The 17,326-nt window shown below is 38.7% G+C and overlaps 1 long non-coding RNA gene across 1 annotated transcript in view; it reads left to right on the plus strand.

The window, feature by feature from the left end:
• The first annotated feature begins 390 nt into the window (after window positions 1-390).
• The window catches only part of LOC306645395, a 65,415-nt gene continuing 48,479 nt past the window's right edge, over window positions 391-17,326 (plus strand). Inside the window, exon 1 of the long non-coding RNA XR_013759636.1 lies at window positions 391-817. This is a non-coding gene — a long non-coding RNA (uncharacterized lncRNA). The remainder of the gene's footprint in view (window positions 818-17,326) is intronic.

The raw sequence follows: 17,326 nt of genomic DNA on the forward strand, positions 1-17,326 counted from the left end.
TCTGACAACGTTAATTTCCTTTGTGCCGGTCATTTCTTCTTTTTGAAAAGCTGGGATAAAGTTGACAGTCTTTATAGATGAAAGAAATGAGGTGACAGTCGGGGTTAATCCAAATAAATACTCATTTCTCTCTCACAAATTGTAGGCAACCTCATCGTAGATTTAAAAAGAAAAAGACGAACAACCCAAAGCATCACTTTGTTTTGCACATTATGTCGCATCCCTTTTCTCACCCTCCCCAGATTCTGTGGGGAAAGGGGGATGGGGAAGCTCTACTGATAATACCAGCTTTAACTACTGGAGTTTCCCTTTGAACAAATATTCAATTTAACTGGAGTTAATTTACCATAAAAGACATTCCCCTTGGCACGAATGTACTCATGTCCTTGAACACACCTCTTTGAATGCCTGGACTCTAACAGAAGCCATTATTTCGGGGTCTCTTTAAAAATCCTGTGCCCATCTCTCTCCCTCCCTTCCCCCTCCCTCCCTTTCTCCTCCCCACACCACCCCCAGTGAAACTCTGGCACCCAGAGAGCACTCTTTTCAGCCAGAGAGCCCAGAACCAGCCTTGTCCCCTGGCAAAAGAGGCCCAGTGCTGAGCCCTGGACAAGTGTCTCCAGACATTGCTACCCCTCCTCCTCTTACTAGTTTCCCTTCCCAACAGAAATTATTTCCTTTTGCCACCAAAAGTAGGCTGCATTCAAAAGTTTCTCACAAGCCTAAAAAAGAAAAAGGAAAAATTGACAACCATTATACAGAAGAAGTCACAAAAGCTGCAGCAGCACCAGGGGCCAAGAAACAGCGTCAGACGCAGGTAAGACCCAGAGAAGAGAGGATATCTGGGGCCTGCCAGGCCCAGGCCTTACGGGTTCAAATCTCAGATGCCCCACTTTGTACAGAGCTTATGGCTGAGGACACATTGATGTCCATAGAGGATGCTTAGTAGTTTGGGGGTTTGATTTGTTTCCAAGAAGGAAAATGAGAAAGGGATAATGGTGAGGTGAGGAAAACAAAAAGGAATAAAGAGTAAGAAAAGAGACATCCTGGAAGGGGAGGGCTTAGGGGGTGCTCAATATACATGGCTTTGACTCTCAGGCCTTGGAGTCAGGCAGGTGGACAGATACCCTGCAAAGCACTGCTTTTTGTCCACTCAGTGGCAAGGTCACTGCAGGCCTTTCAGGAAGAACACTAGAGGGGAGTCTTCTGTAACTGATGGACTGGCGAATTGGGGTGCAAGGGACACCTGGCTTCTCTGTTGTCTCTCAGCACTTGTCAACTACCTTTAATTTGAGAACTACCAAGTAGAAGAGGAGGAACTAGGAGGAAGTATATGCTTTCTATTCACTTTCCCTTTTTTCCAGTATGTCTGTGTCATGGAATTGAAAGTGGTTTCAAAGTATCTCTAGATAGCTTCTGATGCTGTCAGTATGGGGTAAACACTCAGACTTTGGAACTTAACCTCTCCCATACTCTGTTCTCCTCCCCACCCCCTCACTGAAAGGGTTAAAGCACTGTTAAGACAGGCCACTTTCACTCACCTCAAACCTGACTGAGGAGCTGGAAAGAGGTGAATGGTCCCTCAAGAAAATTTGCTATGTCAGTATCCTAAGGATCTCCTCCCTGCCATCTTATGGGGAAGAAAACTTTCTTTTTTGTCAGAAAGTTTATTGATTTCTAAAAGGAATACCAGTGCTTCAGGTGACTGGGTTTCAGAATCCAATTGTATATTTAAAAACAAACATTGTTACCCAGTTTGAGTCTTTCACTTACTGACCTCCAGAGAGAAGTTTGACATCTCACGTATCTCCAAATGATGTTTTTCTTTTGGCTTTTTCTTTATAAAGAAACTGCAGGATAGGTCGCAAAATCTGAGCAATTTCACATAAGGTTTCTTGGAGCTAAACAAAGCTGTCATTTTTAGTATACCCAATGACTTTTTTTTTTTTTTTTTCATTTTTTAGTTCTTGCATGTGATTTGCAGGGAGGCTCAACAATTCCACACACCCTGGCTGCATCGCCAATATCAATATTTAAAAACTAAATCCAAAAGAGAGAGATGACCTCATGACCCCAGAAAACAGGCCTGCAAAACTCCAAGTATCCACTACACCATGCCCAGGGATCTTTCTTCCAAATGAACCACTAAAATCATACTTGTGTAGCCTGGAAAACACAAATTTATATCCACAAGTAGCAACACCAAAATCCACTCAAAAATGCATATGTAAACAACCAACAAGTACTGAAATTGCCTGCACTTGATGGGAATTGCAAAATCATGCCCAGCTCTCAGAGTCCTTAAACTACTACTGTCAAATTAGGGTAGCAATTTCTCCCACTAGAGAATTCACAACCGGTTAGTTTCCCCACCCCCACTCCAGACCTTTGCCTTTCACTGAAATGAATAAATAACCTTGGACTTTTTTCCTTTCCTCTGGGAGCTGTTTGCCCTCCCATGAGGACAAAACTAAATGAGAAAAATGATGCTGTTAATGTTGCTGCTGAAATGCCTGTACTCAACTATTAAAAAAAAAAAAAAAAAAAACTCACTAAGTATATCTACATCTCGGGCACATTTACAAACTACAAACCTGAATCTGAACACCGACTGGGCCAGATTCCTCCATTTAGGTTACATGGTTTCCACTTCTCTACTGAAATGAGTCTAGTTCACCTACAGAGATTCCCAGCTTTGGAAAACATTTGCACTCTGGATTACTAAATCATCAATTGGCCTGTAGCCTTTGCATGATTTATTTCAAACTTTGAAAATCTCAGTTATAGTGGCCTTGCTTTCTTCACAGTACTTCAAAGATTACATGCACTGTCTCACAGCAAATGGTGCCTTCTCTGCTGATGTTGAGTGAGTTGTTATTATAGTATTGCCCTTTTCAAAATAGCCAACCTTTAAAGTAAAACTATACATTTTATTTGTACACATAAATTGGCTTTTGTTACCCATTCAAACATGCTTTGTGACATGTGAAAACAGATCAGTTTTAAACAGACATTTAGAAAACACTGTCCAAAATGGAAAAGTAGTCCTGACTTTCTGGATTAAGTAAAAAAGTGCACTGCAGACCAATTTAAACTTTCTGTACCCCTTAATCTAGTCTTTCCTTTGAAAGCTGCTATTCTATTTAAAAATGAAAATAACACATAACAACAGAATTATGCATTTTAACTTTCAAATTAAAATTTAAGAAAAAAACTACATAATTACAAAGAGAAAACACAAACAACTGGGCTATACAAAAATATATGTTCAGTAAACTTATCTCTGAATGTATCTGAAACATTTTAACCACACAATAAGCTAATAAATTTCAAAGCAATAATACTGTCAAATTGTGTGATGCCACAAACTCCAAAAACAAAGTTACAGATGTTTGTGACATCACATTCACTCAAAATTATGCTGCTGCTCAGTCTGATCATATTAAAATTAAATGAGTGCCTATGTCTGCTAAAGAATAAAAGGAATTTATTTTGGACATCAAACAATGAATCTGTCACCATTTATTGTACGAAACACTCAGCTAATCAATTTCCTATTAAAATAGCTTTCAACAATACTGGGCTTTAAAATTCATCAGGGCCAGTAAAAACCTTTCCCAGTGCACAAGAATGCAGTCCCAACCACGGACGATAATTACCTTTCTAATACTTTTATTGCCCAAGCACTTTTTCCTGTGCTCCCCATCAGTAGGCAGGGATCTGTAGTATATTGTATCAGTGAGTTAGAGTGCTTGACCTCTGCCCACATATGATTTAATAGGGACTTTTCAGCACTGGAGCTTTCTCCATCTCTCATACCATTAAATGAAAACATCAAACCTCAAATGTAAAACTGGAAACCACAACGTTTTGTGTTTCACAACTCTTTGCAGTTTTTACTTAGGCTGCTTAAAGGTCAGCTTATTTGCCTCACAGTGCTCTTCCCCATACTATAAATGCACTGGAAAGTCACACTAATTCCGATTTTGATTAAATCTTGAACTCCTCAGTCATATACATACATGCACCCTGCTTATTTACACGTGCATTCTTTACTAACCACATAAGCATGCACCTATGACTTTCTGGACTTATTCCATTTTCGGGCTGATTTAAATGTCTGTTAAAGTGAGGGTTCAAAAGTTAACTTTTTCCTGCCTGTTGAAAGTTAAAGTTACAAAGGATGGTGCTATAGGATCTGTTCAAGGAAAGTCAGAGTTAATCTTGTGTATTTTGGCGCCTTTTCCCTGCCAGCTACTGTACTTGGGAGGGGAGCAGGAGGGGGGGACTTGGAGATCTTGTTTGTCCCGTCTCAAGTTCAATGGCAGTTCTTCCAACCAGGAGAAGATGGCCATGTTCACAGCCCTAATAATAATTCTAATCACGCCACTTGGGCATCTTGTGTCAAAGTCCAAACTGGCTTCCCCGCCCCCTTCGACCTGAAAGCTGCCAAATCCTCACACACTTCGCATTCAACCACAACTTAATGGATGGGATATTGTGCATTAAAATGTGTCCCAGACATACTGGTGAAGAGAGGACAAGGGAAAAGGCAGACACACAGACACACAGATACACACAGACAGGCAGAGCAGGAGAAACCCGAGAGCAAAACCAGCAGGGTGGGAATAAAAAATATTGGGGGATGAGGAATTCATCATAATCTTTTTTTTTTTTTTTTAAGGGGGAGCTGGTGGAAGAAGGTCTAACAATTCTGTACAGAAACTTTGAGAAAGGTTGGGGAAGGAAACTAAACTTTGGAACAAACACCAGTTTTGAAAACCTCAACACACCAATCAGCTAAACAGTACTTCCCTCACTTAGGCTAATGTGTTTTCAAATGAAAATATGCAAAAAAGTTGTACCTTAAAATGAAGAAAAAACATTTCAAGGAAAGGAATGTGTTACAAGGTGCAACTTAAGTATTTGTATAGCAGTTTTTATTCTGATTGAGGGAAGAAGTGTAGAAAGGAGTCAAAAAGGGGAAAATACTAGATTCTGCTCTGTTTGAATTCCACTGATTCCCGCCATAAAAGTGTGTGGCATGTACTAAAGTTACCAATACTTTGAAAATAATACATATTTGCACTGGTTCTGGGAATCCAGCACTACAGCTCACTTTACAAAGCAGAAATGACACTTAGGAAAGCGGTAAAACGTCGCTTTACAATGCACAAGCAGGAAATAAAATCTTCCTGGGGTGGGAAGGAGTGGACAGGACGAATAAGACAAGAAAATAAAACCCATCGCTTCAAAGCCACATACCATCGCACTGTATTGCACTAAATAAAAGAGATCTTGAATCTGTAACAACTCAGGGTCGCTGACTTCACGTGTCTCAGGTACAGATTTGTGGATTTTCTCAAGGGTTGTTTAGGTGTCTCTTTTTGTGTGTTTTTAAAATTCATCCAGGAGTAGTCTTATATTTTTAAAACTTGTTTTTTTTTTTTTTTTTTTTTTTTCTGCACTGCCACAATTCTTGGCCCAAGAAGAAAAGGAGGTCAAAGTCAAGTCTAAAAGCAGGCAGCCTCTCAGTCTGGATATCCAGTTTTCCTCCTCTCACTCGCGAAAGACTGTTGTAGTTGACTTCAACGTCGTCCAGAGTGTGTGTCTCCCTGTGTGCGCGCGCGCGCGCGTGCCAGTGTACTTGGTGGGTTTTATTGTTGTTTTAGCGGGGCTGCTCTAGGGGTGGGGGCTGCGCTGGACAGATGCAGCAGGGGCGGCCTCGGGGTCGCGCTTTCACCCCTTCCCCGCCTCGGGATTGGCCTGGCCGGCGGCCGGGCTGCCCCAGAACCGCCACCCAGCAGCACACCCTTGCGCGCCCGGCCCGCGTGCGCCACCGCAGCCTCCTTGGCTTTCTCTTTCTCCAGCTCGCCGTCCGCCCCGCCCAGGCCCGCCCCGGCCCGTACGGGCGCGCGGGAAGCGCGGCTCTTCGCTTCCGCCTGGCGGCGGGAAAGAAACCGAAAGGAGGAGCCGGGGGCGGGCACGCCGCGATGCATATTCATCAGGACGTCCGCGGCCGGGGAGGCGGGAGCGGGCCGAGTGGGTGTGGCGGCCTGCGCGGCGCGGGCGCCCCTCGCGGGTGGGTGAGAGTGTTGGGAGGGAGCCTGGTCTTTGTGCCGCCGGGTGGGGTAGGAGCGCGGCGAGGGCGTGCCTGTCTGGGGGCTGCCCCGGCTCTGTGCGCCTTTGTGCTCTCCGACTGCGCGTCTGCTGCGCGCCGCGGCCGAGGGGCCCCTCCGCAGGCTTGCGGCAGGGGGAAGCCGGCGGAACAGCCGCGCGAAGACTCCAAACCAGTAATAATGCTAAAGGTTCAGAATTGCTGTCGCTTCCCTACTTCCCGCCACGTCGCTGGGCTCAACTTCGCCAGGCTACGTTTGTTTTCCTGTAAAAGGAGTCTTGAAATGTTCCTCACTGCGTAGTGTTATCATTAAAGCAAAAACCACCACAAAGAGGGCACTTTGACTTTGTTTCTGTGCATCCATGTGAATGTCAAAAATTCGTCAGTAATTTATGGGTTGGTGGAAGAAACATGCAACACCAAAGATATACACAGAAGTCTCCAGAAGTGAGCACTCTGGAGAGTGGATAGTGAGTTAACGTTCACTAATATAGCAGTTTTAATTTATATGTCGAGGGTTTTTTACTTTTTGTGTTTTTATTTGTTTTTGCCTAGTTTAAAAGTAATCCAATTATTAAGTATCTGTAGTTATGTGGTAAAATAATGCTTACCGGTTAAGCTGTTGTGTAATTCTGCTCTAAAAGTTAAAGTATTAAAAGTAAAAATAGAACACTGGCCCTAAATTTACTTAGTACTAACCCACATGTATTTAGAAAAGATTTTATTACAGAGATCTTGACTAATTATGTAATTGCACAACAGACAACAATAGCTTCAAATATCCTCTAAAAACCCTATTCAATTATGTGATTACCAATGAGACCGGAATAGCTCCCAATGAATTGTTCTTATCTCTCTACTGAATGTGAGCATGTCAGTATTTTAATCCCAATTATGTTTACCCTCGAAGTCCTAGAGAACTTAAACAACATTGTTCAGATTCCTAGTTCCTACTATGCACATTATAAAACAAGGAAAACATTTGGCCTCATTACCAAAAAGAAAAAACCTCATACATATAGACACATTATATAGACCTTTATACATGTATGATATACATACCTATTTTCAGTCACGAGTAAGATTTTCAGTCCTACAAATGGATTGACCCGACCAGACTTTAGAAAATGCACAATTTAAAAGGTAGGTTGTTAAGCTGTAAGTTTAATAGATTCCAATTTCCCCTTCAAAAATAAAACTGTATATATCTATATAGTCATGTAGTTGTGGGAAAGGAGATGAATAATTAGAAAGGAGAATGGAATATACACATATCTTCACCTCCACACTCAGTTATAACTTCATAGGGAAAATTAGTTTATAATTTCTATCTTGCTCTAAGTTAAGTAATTTTAATCACCTACCCAGTGTAGCTATAATTCAGTCTACCCAGGCAATCAATTTAAGTGGGTAACAAATAGATACGTTTTCATTCTAGGATTTCCTAACAGTAGTTTTATGGTTAAAAAAAAATCGCATTTAGGACTAGGAAACCAAATATAAAATATGAAAATTCAATGAGGTAAATAAAAAAGATTATTTAGGGTAGAGGGGGGAGTGTTTTACATGACCAGTGTTACCAAATACTAATACTTTGTGCCTCAGAAAATCTCTTTTATTTTTGTTTGAAATCCATAGCAGAATTACCAATGCTTCTTAGCATCTATTTTATGCAAAGGAGAAAAGATATTTTAGAAAGCATCTAATTTGGTTTAAGAAATATCTTTTTTTTAAAATGAGAAAAGGAATAGAGAAGGGAAGAGGAAAGAATTTCCTCCATTCTCATGATGACTTGGAGGAACCTAGGGTTTGTGTCACCTGTCAACAGATCTCTTCCTAAGCATATTATTTAGAAATAAAACGTACCATTGCATGTCATGTTCAGGCTTTCATAGATTATCTTTTTCCATTTGCATGCTATTTGTTTCTTTTGACATGTGAAGCTTGTAAGAACACTTACTCCTATACTGAGCACTCTTCTGTCTTTCAAATATGTACACAAATCATATATGATAGTCAAGGTTTATGAAATAAGGAGAAGGATTTTCAAGAATGTCTTTATAGAAATCCGTCTTGCTAATTTGTAATTACCTCAACATATTGTTGCTTCTAAATTTTATGATCTTTGTCTTTTCATCTATAACATCGGCTGATTTTCTGGTTTTCATATTTTGCGATGTAGATAAATATGTAGAAATTAGGGGATATTTTAAAATAGGTGCTTCTTTTTAAATCGAAATGATCTTGGTTAAAAATGTTTCCAAGAATGTAATTAAGGTCTAATATCTTTTTATATTTGTCTTTTGTTACAAATTATAATGATTCATTTTTAAAAATAAGCACTACCCAACACTACTTAAGCATTTTGGAACTCAGGCACATTTAACTGAAGTGATTCCAGTTTTTTAAAAAGAAAATTTTTCTCTGCCTGAAGTTGTAGGCACAATTCATTACATAGAACATACCGGAAGCTTTGCAAGTACATTCATTCACACTATAGATTTTCTTATTCTTCTTAAAGTCAATTAACTGGTAATGCAGTTTCTGTATGTTTTCTTCAAATTAAGAATTTTTTAATGTACTAGCAACATCTGTGTGTGTTTATCTCTGAGAATAATCACTATATAATTATTTCTAAAAGGCATGCATTATTACAATGCTTTATGTCATAATTGAAGTAATTCCTCTATTCCATCTAAACCAGTAATTTTCAGTCATTACCCCAAAGGTGTTTCTTTTGTCTCACTTCTCTATTTCTAAAAAATATGGGAAGTATGTTTTTATTTGTTATTTTGATATTATTAAAAGATACACACTAATTTATTAGATTATTATACTTAGTCCATTATACCAGAATTCATGGAAATTTAGTATTTGTAATTAGGATGATGGAATACTTAAGACTCAATATGAAATAAAACATACCCTATCTTTTAAAATTGAGAAAATTTAGTATTTATATAGAATTTTAAAAATATAATATATTAACCAATATAAACATTCATATTTCTTATTGCCTACTAGGAATAGTTCCAATTATTTCTTAATCACTTAAAAATATTCAGAGAGGCTTGAACTGGGACATTCATAAAGTGCCAGATTTGGTCATTTTGTTGAAGACGAGAGTGTCTCTACACAACTTTTATTAAAAAGAAGAGATTGCATACCTAGTGGATCATCTTATAAGAGGAAAACCCAAGCATAAGTAAGAAACCCTGGTAACTATTTTTATTTTTCATTGGTTATACTAATCTTTAGCTATAATCCATTTATCTCTTCTCTAGACATTGATTATAAAAATAAATGCAGTATCTTTCCCACAAAACATGGTTACTCATCATACAGAATTATCTCTGTGGAAGACTTCAATAGTTTGCAAATAAGCTCTTGCAGTGGCTCTGAAACTCCACACGGCCCAAGACAGACATACGGGGTCATTTTCTAGCCATTGAGAGTGTGGGTACAAAAATAAATACACACGCACAGTGTTCTTTCTCTCACTAACTGCATGCTGCACCTGTGCACACATAGATCTGATGACATCTGCTAACATAATAAATCTCAAGTGGTTTGTGGTGTCATCAAAAACCTGAGATGGTGGTATGGCTCACAGCCTTACCAACCCCAGGCTATGGCCTTGTTAAATTTCACAGGCTAAATAGAGACAGATTCAGACTAATTCCATATACCAACCAGAGGTTTTCAAGAGCAGGTTAAGGTGGTTTACCAAAAAAAAAAAAAAAAAAAAAAAAAAGCCTGTAGTTATGACTCAATATGTGAAAATTTTGCTCTCTGATTCAGTGGTGGTAAATCAAGGCTGTCTACTAGCTTCAAAAAAATAATTTTATTGTAATTGTTAAGAATTTTGAAGTTGGAAGTATCCATCATTTCTTAACCTACTCATGTTCCTTAAGAGACATCAAAATATAAAATATGCATGATTAAATCTTCGTATCTGGCTTACTCATACTTTTATATAACTTCAGAATTTCAACCGTCAAAATGATCAAAAAAGAAACAATACATTTGAATCAATTTCAGCTGTAATGATTAAATTGAGTGGGAAAAAAAAGCAAGTGTTTTCTCAAAAAAATTTTAGGATATTTTGTGCCATATGTAAGGTTTCTGAAACAACAGAATTACTAAGATTTTTTTTTTAACCATTTTCAAAAAACAGAGGCATCTGGCAATCCAGAAATTAGTAAGGCAACAGGATACAAGAAAGCGCTAGACAGTCTACTGATCCTTCAGTATAGTCCTGGCAAAGGACCATCCTGCCTTTTGCTCAGTAGGCCACTTTCAACAAGAAAGTCGGTGTCAAGCCCCCTGCCTTCAAATCCTGCGTCTTTCATCATAGATTCTTGTTGGCATATCTGGAACATTCAATGTCATTTCAAATTGCCCATTACTTAAAGAAGATCAGCAATCATATTTGGTGTCTTTATTCTATAACTCTGAAATTCTAGGTGCAGCCCAGAGGGAGTAGAGGAAGAATATTCCTTCTACGAAGAATGCATTGCATTCTTAGCTTGGTCCAGAACTAGGTGCTGCCATGCAAGAATGGAAGGCTTAGAGGATCTCTGCATTTATGATAACAGGGCTTTTTTGTGCTAATATTCTCCTCCGAAGTTGCTTAGAAAGGAGTAATCTTTGCATGGGGCATTTTTTGAAAACCTCCAAATAAACACACTAAATAACAACTCATGGTTTTCTGCTCACTTTACAGGCAATTGATGTGGGTTTGTAGAATGAAAACAGTCTTAATAGAAACCAAAGAAAAATTTAATGAGGGACAATAAGTCAGCTGCCCTTCCCACCCACTTCACCCACTGAAACAAAACAAAACCCTCATGTAATATGTTCAGAGCCAAACTAGCAAAGCTGAGAAGTTTTTGATACCACTAGGCTTCATGATGTGGGGAATATTTTTATAAACAACAGGAAGAAAAAAAAAGAAAGAAGCAACATTAGGTGGGAAACTTCAGGCATGTATGGCTGACCCATTGTGCATCCAGCAATACCTTCTACCAGCTTATTTTTCAGGATGGTTTATAACAAATACAGAGGTCAGGGTAGAAAGTTTCACGAATTACCTAATATCCCTACTGCTCCCCTTTCTCTTCCATCTGGTAGCAGCCTGATTGCCTTTAATATTTTACCATTGTCTTTACAATTTTTTTGTTATACAAATTACAGACATTTTAAATGAACAATTAAAAAGATTTTTTAAAAGTCCACCTACTGTCCCATCACCTAAAAAATTTTATTGCATTTACATATCTTTCCATTCAGTATTTACTCATGTATATGGACACTGTTTGTCTAGTTAAATCTTCCCACGGATAGAATTTTGTTTTGTAACTTTTCCTCCTAAGCTTATTGATATTAGTGAATGGTTACAAAACTGTAAAATGTGAAAACTAGAAGACACTTTTTAGACTTCCAGCTAGAGATTAAGAAAAATCTGTTAACATCTTCTGGTTTTTGTTCCTGAATTATTATTGTTGGGATTACTGTCATCATTTTAAAATTGGGATGTTCTACTTAAAAATCTGGATATCCTGCTTCTGTTGAAAAAAGTAGAAAGTGAGACTTTACTTTTTTTTTTTTTTTTTTTTTTTTTTTTTTGACAAGTGTTGCCAAGAAGTTGGAGCAAAGTAACTGCTGACCCATTTGGCTGGGGCTTGGTCTCCACAGTCCCCATCACTCCTGATTGTATTACTCTGTACCACTTTCCTCCTTGATCTGGAACAAATGGTTTTCTTAGGGATGAAAAATAAAAATAAGATTCAGAGAGTTAAAATGACTAGCTTATGGCAGCCGAGCTAGTTAGTAGTATTGGCAGTGTCATAAATGAAGCCTCCCAACTTTACGCCAGTGCTCTTAGTTTAAAGGTTAATTCAAGAGTATGGGAAGACATGGGATCTGTGCACCAGTATGCACAGCCTCACCAGAACTTCTGTGACCACGGGTTCCTTTGTAAACTAAATGCATCAGGACAGTCACTCCCCACCTTTCATGTTGCATTTATCATTAACATTTAATATCCAGAAGCCTGAGCCCCCAGAAATCCTGGGCCCACTCACAGTGATTCCTCTTCTTTCTCTTATTAAAAAACAAATCATGCCAGGCACAGTGACACAGGTCTGTAAGCCCAGCGGCTCTGGAGGCTGAGGATCTTGAGTTCAAAGCCAGCCTCAACAAAAGCAAGGTGTTAAACAACTCTGTGAGATCCTGTCTCTAAATAAAATACCATATAGGGCTGGGGATATGGCTCAGTGGTTGAGTGCCCCTGAGTTCAATCCTGGGTACCCCCCAAAACAAACAGACAAAAATCAAATCATTGAATGCAAGTAAGGGAAGATGATCAGTTTATGGGAATAGCATCAAATCTTCTCTATGTGATTTAAAAAAGCACCTCATAATAAAAAATTTAAATATTTTATGATATTCCTGTCAGATATACTTAATAGAGATGTGATAGGTGCCTATACCTAGGATACAATCAGCATCCTAGAAAATATAAAACTCCCATCTCTGTCTAGAGAACATGTTTGCCAGTGGCTAAATCTGGACATAGTGCAACCAGGAACTCTTTTTTTTTAATGAATTTAAGATTTGGGAGAAGTTGTCCAAAAAGTTTTTTTTAAAATAATCATTATTAATTATAAATCAATAAGTTAGTAAACAATAATAAATGTACACCATCTAAGAGTGACTTATCTATGTATCATGGTACAATTGTTATTAATTTGCCTAGAATATGGATTTGATAACAGTCACTGCCATTTTAACATCATCATTAAGCAAACCCTTGCAGTTTACAACTAGTTATAGTGCATTGTTCATCAGACGGGATATCTACATACTAAGTCTTGTTCCCAAATGTAGGTGGACTTGAGGACATGCAGAAAGCCTCAAGGAGTCAACACAGTGAATAATTGAGAAGCTCCTCCATTATGTACACGTTGAGTCTACAGTTACTGTCTTGGCAGTAACTGCCTTGGGTCCATATTCTATCAGGCTCTGGACTTATTCACAAAAGCAGTCTTCATGGCCCTTATTATGGATGAGGCTCTATCCACCTGTGCACTGAGGGCACACCATGCCCTCATTTGGAGTCTTGACTCTATACTGAGTTTCCCTGAGGTCCAGATATGCATGATTCCATGGAAGCATGTTAAGTGACTATCTAAGAGCAGCATATTTCCTTTGCTGTGACCAATTTACGTCAAGGATAGCACCCTCATTACACAAGGCCTCCCTGGGGCAATGGTTTTCCCAACCTTAGGTTAAACAGAGTGTCTGGACGAGTAATACTAATTACCATGTACTGAGGTCTAACTATAACTTGGCTCTGTGCTTGAGATGTCATGTATATCATCTCAGTTCCTTCAAACACAAGGAAGCTGAGACTTGGGAAGTTTTGATAACCAATTGAAGGTCATGGTGCTCATCATTCAGGTCTTTTGAATTCCAAAGCCCTTGTCCATCGCATATCATCCAGCTGCAGGGACCCACTGCAAGGCTGTGACCATTGGATGAGTATAGCCCCTTCATGGGAGGTGCCCTGGGATGCTTTGCACATGCCTCAAAGCATTTTTATCACTCTTCTTTCAAAATTACCTTTAGAACCCCAGGCACATTCTTTTAAACATTATCAATGGAGTAGATCTTCCTCACCTTAAATGTGGATTTGAGTTTTGGATATAACCCTGTAGTGATTAAAGAACTTATCAAGCTGGGTAGACCAGTTTGGGTTGAAAATAAGGCATACAAAAACATAAGAAGATTATTTCATTTTCCTTATTTTCTGAAAGTAATAGAACAGGAACTTTCAACTTGGACTTAGAGGCGATGGTATTTTGGGGTTCAAATCCTGATTTGAGTATCCCAACCTACTTGACTCTGGGCAAACTAAGTCATGATACCTTTCTTAGTCATAGTTTCCTGACATTAAAAAAAGAAAGAAAGAAAGAAAGAAAGAAAGAAAGAAAGAAAGAAAGAAAGAAAGAAAGAGGGAAGGAGGGAGGGAGGAAGGGAGGAAAAAGCCCATTTCAGTGTGGTTGTTTAAGGATCAAAAAATTTCATTTGTCAAAATATGTAAGACTTTCTGAAAGATATTCCTTTCTCAATAAATACTTTCTGATTCTATGAGATTATTGTCTCTGTCCTCATTCTTTAAATGTGGGGACAGATGATAAACACAGGTTGGTATGTGTGGTTTGTGACAATGACCAGACCCACTGGGCCTGGCAGAGAGCATTTATTTGCAATTATAGTATAACAAGCAAGAAGTATCTCCCCAGTTCCCTGATGCTAAGAGAAATGGATTTAAGGGAGGATGTGTTGTGGTTTGAAGTTTCTGGAGGCAGTCTCTATCTCAAGTTTACTTCTCTTCAGAAGGGTAAGAAATTTAAGAGCATCTTGAGCAAGCGCCCCTTTGTAAACATTTATGGGAGTGTCTGCCCTGTGCCAGCTTCTGTACTCAGGGAGTGACTAGAGCAGTTGGACCAGAACAGTATCTGAAAGGCTAGTTTAGTAACAGACAGAAAATGAGATAACCTGAATGAAAAGAATGGGGAACATCTCAGAACCCATTGACACAGTGTTAGTTATAATTATAGACAATGTTGTCACTCCTCAGGCAACAAATGAGCACCTACTCTGTCCAGGAGATCAAGTGTAAACAAATCAAATGAGGCTCTAGTGTAGAATAAAGAGACCTGAGACTGGGAGGGAAGAGGAGAACAAGGGGATAGCTAACAGAAACAGAGTTTGTGTGATATTCTGGGTCCATTGTTTTCTAGGCTGTTCAGTGAGGTAGGAACATGGTCAGAATTCTGGAAACCTTGTAGAAAGTTGTTTATCAAAGGAAAGAAAGGGAGAGTGTGCAAAGGTTTGTGATGGCCTACAGTCAATTCAGAGTATCTAGAGAGGAGAGGGCAAGGGAGCAGTCTCTGAGGGAAGCTGTGGAGCTGTCCTGGGCTTTGGCAACTGTTCCAGACCATCTTGGCTTCTAGGCAGCACTCTCTCCTAACGCTTTCAGTGGGATTTTCCCTTTCAAGCTGGCTTATGTTCACTTTCACACTTTAACACTTACTTATTTAATCCTCCTAACAATCCTATAATATAAATACAATATTGTCTCCATTGTACAGATGGGAAAACTAGGGTACAGAAGGAGTTAATAACTCAGCTAAGGACAGTAACTTGCAAGTGTCAGAGGCAACATTTGAACCTAGGCCATATAGTTCCATAATCTTGTCTCTTGACCATGAATTATATGCAACCTTCCTCCACCACTGCATGCCCTCCCACCCCCGCCCTCAACAGAGTGGCTTTGCAAAATCTTGAAAATCTCTCCTTTCTTTAGCTAACCCCTCAACCCAACTCCCTATCAGAGAGGCATAATTGTGGGCAACCTTAGCACAATTATACAACCTAATGGCTGGTAAAAACATCACTAAGGATAAGAGGCACCTTCGCAGCCTTGGCCTAAATCTTTGGAACTCAAGAATGAGAACTCGGTGATAGCCTCCCTCTTTCCTCACACTCTGTGCTATAAAATAATAGACAGATGGTTGTGTGATCATACAATGGAATAGTAGATAGCCATGAAAGAACAGTCTATTTAACATGTATATAGAAACCTACAGATCATACATGTATAGCTAGATATATTATCCATGTCACCACTATTCATATTAAGAAATGGAGCTGGGCGTCGTGGTGCACACCTATAATCCCAGCTGTTCAGGAGGCTGAGGCAGGAGGATCAAGAGTTCAAAGCCAGCCTCAGCAAAAGCCAGGCACTAAGCAACTCAGTGAGACCCTGTCTCTAAATAAAATACAGAATAGGGCTGGGAATGTGGTTCAGTGGTCAAGTACCCCTGAGTTCAATCCCTGGTACAAAAGAAAAGAAAAGAAAAAAGAAATGAATAATTATTGCAACCCAGAAACCACTTCCCACTCTCTAACAAGTATTATTCCATGATTCTTCCCAAAGACAATCACTATCTTGATTTCTAAAAATACCAACTTATATTGCCTTCTTTTGAGCTTCATACATATCAAGAAGCATACAATATTTACTGTTTTCTATTGGAATTATTTTGTTTAGCATTTCATGTGAGAGTCCTTCCTGTTATTGCTGAAAACCATGTATTTTTTTCATATTATATATTAAATTCCATTGTATACAAACAATACAATTTATCTGTTCTATACTTTACAAACCCTGTATTGTTTACAGTTTGGTGTCAATAGAAGTAATGATGATGTGAACATTCTTCTACATGTTTTTTGGTGTACAAATGTATGCATTTTCTAGGGATATACCTTTGAGTAGAATTTCTGGGTAATGAGCTATGCTGACGATAAGTTTTAGTAAATAATGCCAAATAGATTTCCAAAGTGATTGTCCTAATTTACACTCCCACCAGCAGCATATGAGTTATAGCTATTTCACATCTTCACCAAAACTTGGTAGAATTGATCTTTTTTTATTTATGATCTATAAATAAGTAGTATCTCAATGTAGTTTTAATTTGGATTTAAAAGTAACTAATGAGGTTGACTTTCTTTTAATTTTTTTTTTTTTTTTGCCATCTAGATATCCTCTTTTGTAAATATCTATCAAATATTTTGCCCAGTTTTACTTGGGCTCTTCTGTCTTTTTTAAATTGACTTGTAGGTATTTTTTATATGTTCTAGATATGAATCCTTTGTCAATTGCATCTATTGCACATGTTTCTTTCTACATTGGGCCTTGCAATTTTACTCTTTTTGAGGGGTGTTCAGGGAATTGAACCCTGGAGCTCTTATTCACTGAACCACATCCCTAGCCCTTTTTATGTTTTATTTTGTGACAAAGTCTTGCTAAGTTGCTTAGGGTCTCACTAAGTTGCTGAAGCTGGCTTTGAACTTTTGATTTTCCTGCCTCAGCCTCTTGAGGCCTTTTGCTGGGATTATAGGTATGCAACTCTTTTAATGTCATATTTCTGTGTTTCTTTTAAGTAATTATTGAAATGTAACTGTCATGTAATAAGCTGCGCATGTTTAAAGTGTAAAATTGGTACATTTTGTCATATGTGTACACCCATGAAACCATCATCATAATTTGGGCAATATTTATACATATCAAGAAGCATACTTCCACAAGGGTATTGCTAAATTGCCCAGGCTGACCTCCTACTTGCAATCTTC

The sequence above is a fragment of the Sciurus vulgaris genome, assembly GCF_902686455.1.
Source record: "Sciurus vulgaris genome assembly, chromosome: 15".
Taxonomy (NCBI): domain Eukaryota; kingdom Metazoa; phylum Chordata; class Mammalia; order Rodentia; family Sciuridae; genus Sciurus; species Sciurus vulgaris.